The sequence below is a fragment of the Belonocnema kinseyi genome, chromosome 6 (assembly GCF_010883055.1).
Source record: "Belonocnema kinseyi isolate 2016_QV_RU_SX_M_011 chromosome 6, B_treatae_v1, whole genome shotgun sequence".
NCBI lineage: Eukaryota > Metazoa > Arthropoda > Insecta > Hymenoptera > Cynipidae > Belonocnema > Belonocnema kinseyi.
The window spans coordinates 109960103-109966029 of NC_046662.1; the positions used below are offsets into that span (position 1 = coordinate 109960103).

Here is a 5927-nt window from a genome sequence, read left to right on the forward strand (position 1 = left end):
CTCACTCGAGGCCTGACATGGTTCTTCTTGACTTCGAGAAGCGAACCATGTTCGTTATCGAATTTTCGGCACCAGCTGACAAAAACATCATAGCCAAGGAGGGATATGTGGGGCGAGGGAAAGTCACAGAAAACTTGGTGATCCAGAAGTCAATCTATACTTCACTAGTTTTATAAAGAAAAAGTTTTAAAACCAGAAAGGGGTTCTTCCTTGCACTCGCACAAAAATCGCTTAAGAACTACACGTCCTGCTCTATTAGCACACAACGTTCTAAAACTTTAAAATTCTCAAAAGCTACTCAATTTAGAAACGAAGCAAGTTACTCGACTCGATATGGAAGATCCGAAATTTTTTGTTTCTGATTACAATAGAATTTTTTGTTTTTGTTTATTCGTCGTGGTCCAAATTTGGTCGTTGGATTCTTGCTTTTAGCAGGAGTTTGCATCAACCTTTTGGAACATCTGTAAATATTGAAATAATTTTTTAATATTTTGAAATTTTAAGAAGTTTCCGATTGAAATTCAGAAAACTTTGAAAAATTTTTGAACGGTTATTTAAAAAAAATTTTAAGTACTTAAAAATCTGTTTAAAAAGTTCTGGGTATTTCAAAAGACTTTGAAGCATTTAAAACACTTCAGAGAATTTTAAAATTTCCAAGGAATTTGAATTCATTTCAGTAATTTAATATGAGATTTTAAAGGATTTGAAATATTTTAAGGTATTTTTAAATTTGTAAGCTATTTTAAAGAGCTTTGAAAAATTTTGAAGAGATTTCAAAAGATTTTTAAGGAGTTTTAATTATTTGAGGACTTTTTAAAAGATGTCAAGAAATTTTAAATTTATTTTCATAACTTAAAGGAATTTCAAAGAATTGAAAAAAGAAATTTAAGGGTTATTCTAAAACATTTCAAAGTATTTTAGAACCATTAAAAAAAAGTTCTAGGTATTTAAAAGATTCTAAAAAATTACATATGAGATGTTAAAAGATTTGAAATATTTCAGGGTATTTTAAAAATTTCAAAATATTTTCAAAAGCTTTAAGAAATTTCAAGCAATTTCCAAAGATTTTAAAAGACTTTAAATATTTGAGGATGGTTTAAAAGGTGTCAATGAGTTTTCCACTTATTTTTGTCATTTTTAGGAATTTCAAGAATTAAATAATTTTAGAAGGGTTATTTTAAAATATTCCAAAGTACCGTAGAACCATTGAGAAAAAGTTTTAGGTATTTCAAAAGACTTTAAGGGACTGGAAAAATTTGAGAGAATTTTAAAAGATTCGAAGGAATTTTTATTCATTATAATAATTTAGAATGAGATTTTAAAATATTTCAGGGTATTTTTAAAATTTCAAAGAATTTTCAAGAGGTTTAAAAAATTTCAAGGGATTTCAAAAGGTTTTAAATATTTAAGGATGTTTTAAAAGATTTCAAGGTATTTTAAACTTGTTTTTATAAAGTTAAGGAATTTCAAAGAATTTTGAAGAATATAGCAGTGTTATTTCTAAAAATTCCAAAGAACTTTAAAAATCTCCTAAAAAAAGTTCAAGGTATGTGAAAATATTTTTAAGGAATTGCAATATTTGAGAGTATTTTAAAATGTTCGAAGGAATTTTTTATTTCTTACGGTAATTTAATACGATATTTTGAAAGATTTGGTACATTTCAAGATATTTTAATATCTTCCAAGGAATTTTCAATTGATTTCTATCAATTATTACAAAATTTAGAAGATTCAAAATATTTAAGGTATTTGAAAAATTTCAAGCAATTTTCGAGAGCTTTGCAGATTTAAAAAAAAAATTTAAGTTTTGAAAGGATTTTAAATATTTAAGAATGTTTAAAAAGATGTCATGGAATGTTCAATTGATTACAGTAATTTAATATGAGATTTTAAAAGATTTTGTATATCTAAGGATATTTTAGTAGATTCCATGGAATTTTAAATTCATTTCAATGATTAAGAATGAGATTTGAAATAAAAAATATTTGGAATATTAATGGATATTTTTTAAATTGCAAAGAATTTTCAAGAGCTTTAAAAAATTTTGAGAGATTTTAAAGGATTTTAAATATTTTAGGATATTTTAAAACATTCCAAGGAATTTTCAATTCATTTAAGTAATTTCAAGCGATTTCAAAGAATTTTTACGATTTATTTCATCTTTTCTGGCTGAAAGTGGAACTACTTTGTTAGAAATTTAGTTTTTTTTTGGTTGACGAGTCATCAATTTAGTTGAAAAAATTTGTTTTCTAAAAATTTAACTATTTTGTAGAAAATTTGCCAATTTCTCTAATATCTTGCAAATAGGGATCGAGATATAAATAGAAGACCAACTAACGGGCGAAGACTTAAATTGACACGTAAGAAATAATATATTACAGTTACAATCACTGGTACCTAACCAGTTCTCATATCCACGATATCAAAACTAATTAAAATAGTCATGGTATAAGAGTGTTTATGTTATCAATAAACCGAATGATTTCGAAAATTCTGTCGATTTTAGTTTCAAGTATTGTGGAACACATAGTGGATTCGACGGTTGTAATAATATTGCAGCTTTTCGATGTTCTTGGCGTAAAAAGTCTCTTTGTTTAAAACATTTTTTTGAGGAATATTATCATTGTCTACTTATGTGCCATAAAGCTTTAAATATTGTTTCAACTGAAGAATTGTAATTCTCATCAAAAATAAATTAATAGAAATTACTTTATTTTAAGCAGCCTTTTTTTATTGATATGAATCCTTAAATCCATAAATACCAAGCCCACAAAACCTCAAACCAATAATCTGAACGCCCCTAAACCGCAAACCCATCAATTAAAACATAAAATAATTTTGAAGGTTAAACTCAATGTTAAATTTGAGGTCTCTCTAATAGTTTTCTCATTTGAATCAACTGCATGTTCAACCTTAACGTTGTTATAAAACGATTACATTATGGTATATTTCCTTAACCTGATGCTTGCTGGGTATTACTATATTAATAATGAAATATGATAAAATATAAATTAATAATAGAATATAATAAAGGTTAGTTACCCCTAATTGTAAGTACACATTTTTTTTAATCGCGAAATACGGATAATTTATTTTTGAAAATTCATTCAGAGTATTTTTCCCCATAAAATTAAAAATGGGGCAGTTTTGTAGACTTTTTGTTCCAAACATTTAGGCGTGAGTTTTATTTCAATATTTTTATTAGTTTGTGAGTAATTAAAAAACGATTTCTGGGGGTAAACTTTCGGGGTGTCTTTTGCCCCTAAAAGTGCATATGGGCCGATTAAAATATCGTCATGTCTCTGATCTCTTTGAGTACTACAACATATTGCCATATCATAAAAATCAGCGCCAGACACTTGGGGACCCTTTCTTGTAGGTCAAGGGTCACTAAGAATATCTTACTAGGCAGTCTGATAAGTACCTGAAAATTCTAAGAGATGGCATTAGTATTCACTAATATGAACCATTTTCGTCGAGCTTGATCCTTCAAATGACGCCTGTCAAAACTTCAGCCATTTATGTTTACGCATTTACAAGTTACAGCACTGAGAAGCGACTAACCTCCGAGTTTTTTTTTATATGGAAAAATCTGAGTTTCGAGTTTTGATCAATCACTACTATCTTCGCAAGAAAACGATATCCGAGACCAAGGCCAAGCTGGATAAGTATTACCCGCTCTCTGTACCGTCGATTGGAACGATTCATAAGTGTTTTACCGAGTTTCGTTGTGGCCGTACGAGCACAGTTGATGCTGAACGATCTGGCGCCCAAAAGAGGTCGAAAAAATCAATGATATGATGTTGAATGATCCCAAAGTGAAATTGAGAGAGGTAGCTAATGCTGTAGGCATATCATTGAAACGTGTGAGCAATGTCGTGCATTCAGTTTTCGGCATGAAGAAGCTCTGCGCGCGATAGGTGCCGCGTTTGCTCACAGAGGACCAAAAACGAATTCGTGTGACAACTTCCCAGCAGAATTTGGCATTATTTTCGCGGAAGCCGACCGAGTTTTTGCGCCGATTCATAACCATGGATGAAACCTAGATCCACTACTACACTCCTGAGTCAACGCAACAGGCAAAACAGTGGGTTCCACCGGGCCAAAGTGCTCCGAAGCGTCCAAAAACGCAACAATGGGTCGAACAGGTTATGGCCTCCGTATTTTGGGATGCACATGGCATAATATTGTTGGACTATCCTGAAAAACGTAAAACCATAAACGGAGCATACTATTCATCATTATTGGACCGATTGAAAATCGAAATCGCCGAAAAACGACCGCATTTGAAGAAGAAAAAACCGCTTTATCATCACGACAATGCGCCTGTTCATTCATGCTTAGTTGCACAAGCAAAATTGCATGAAATCGGCTTCGAATTGGTTCCTCAGCCACCGTATTCACCAGACCTGACCCCCAGCGACTATTACGTGTTCCCTAACCTGAAGAGATGGCTCGCCGATAAGCGTTTTTACTCAAATGAGGAGCTCATAGCTGAAACTGAGGCGTATTTTGGAGACCTTCCGATCGAGTACTTTTCGGACGGTATCAAAAAGTTAGAAAATCGTTAGACTCGCTATATCGACCTAAAAGGAGAGTATGTTGAAAAATGAAACCGACTTTGGCCAAAAAAACGTCTCCGTGTTTCATTTTTCAGGGACTTATCAGACTGCCTAGTATATTGATAAGGATAGTTGCGTTTATGTCTACTTTTTTTGAACTTTTTATCCAGTTTTTAATTGGAGTGAAGTATTAATTAATTCAGGTTAACAACAACAAGTATTCAAACAATTTCTTATGATAATAATAATACTATCCGCTTTGCTTGATTGTAGAAAGTTGCAACTTTTTAGAAAATATATTATTGTTAACAAATATCTTCAGATATATTAATGCTAGACAGTTGCGGTTTTTTTCCTAAAATTCTTAACTTTTTGTCTCTTTTACAATTATGTTAGTGAGATACTAATTGATGAATTTTTAGTTATGAACAAATAATAAATAAACAAACGAGAGAAACATATTTTAAACAATCTCTTTCTCGTTCGTGAATATATTTTGCTGGGTCTAATATTTTTCTCTTGTGTAATATAGATTATTTCTTTAATTAATTTTTTTCAGCAATTGGAAACGAGCTAAAATAATTAACTTACAAAAGTACAATACTAATTGAAAAATTATTGTTATTGAGGTTCACTTATTATTTGTTTTTACTTATTATTGTTTCATATGTTTGAAAAAATTATTTAAAGTAATAAGCTGTATAACACAAGAGCAAAATCTTTCACCCAACAAAATATATTCACGGAAAAGAAAGAGATTTTTTGAACTATGTTTCTCTCTTATGTTTGACAAGAAGTGATTTTTTCTATAAAACTGCAATTTTCTAGCATTATTCTCAGAAAATATTTATAAAAATTATGACAAAATTGTTAAAACCATTGTATTAGGTAAAATGAATTCAGTATTACCTTACCTTACTTGAAAACTGAACCAAAAGTGAAAAATCCTTGATAAAACAGCAATTTCCCAGCATTATTCTGTTACACGTGTGGAAAAATGGAGAGGCCCCCGTCAGGGTCCACATGGATTACCCTCATGCCTTGTGGAATCCATGAGGGCAATACAGACATGGTTCCTTATGGAAATGCCCTCTTGATTTTTTTGCCAGTGCTAGCACCTGTAATGGCATATCTCTGGGATGATAACACTATTTTGTACCGGGCTGTCAGTGTTGGGCCAGCACTGGATATCGCTATTAGCACAGTACTATTCCAATAGGAAATTCACCATGGGCGACAGTTCTGCGTCAGGGCTAACTAGTACCATACTGCTATACTCTAACCATATGACAAAAAAGTTATTTAAAAAATAAATATTAATTGATTGTGAGTATTTTGTCTGCAAATATTAATAGTCCTGTTTGG

General features: G+C 31.0%; 1 protein-coding gene across 4 annotated transcripts in view; it reads right to left on the reverse strand.

The window, feature by feature from the left end:
- LOC117175057 (dopamine receptor 2-like) overlaps positions 1-5927 on the reverse strand; it is a 336274-nt gene that overhangs the window by 200337 nt on the left and 130010 nt on the right. The window contains exon 1 of one of the 4 annotated variants that reach the window (XM_033364597.1): positions 5477-5565. The exons of the other annotated variants lie outside the window; for them this stretch is intronic. The gene's annotated coding sequence lies outside the window, so the exon portion shown is untranslated. Of the gene's footprint in view, positions 1-5476; positions 5566-5927 lie in introns of those variants that run through there. 4 annotated transcript variants of the gene reach the window in all.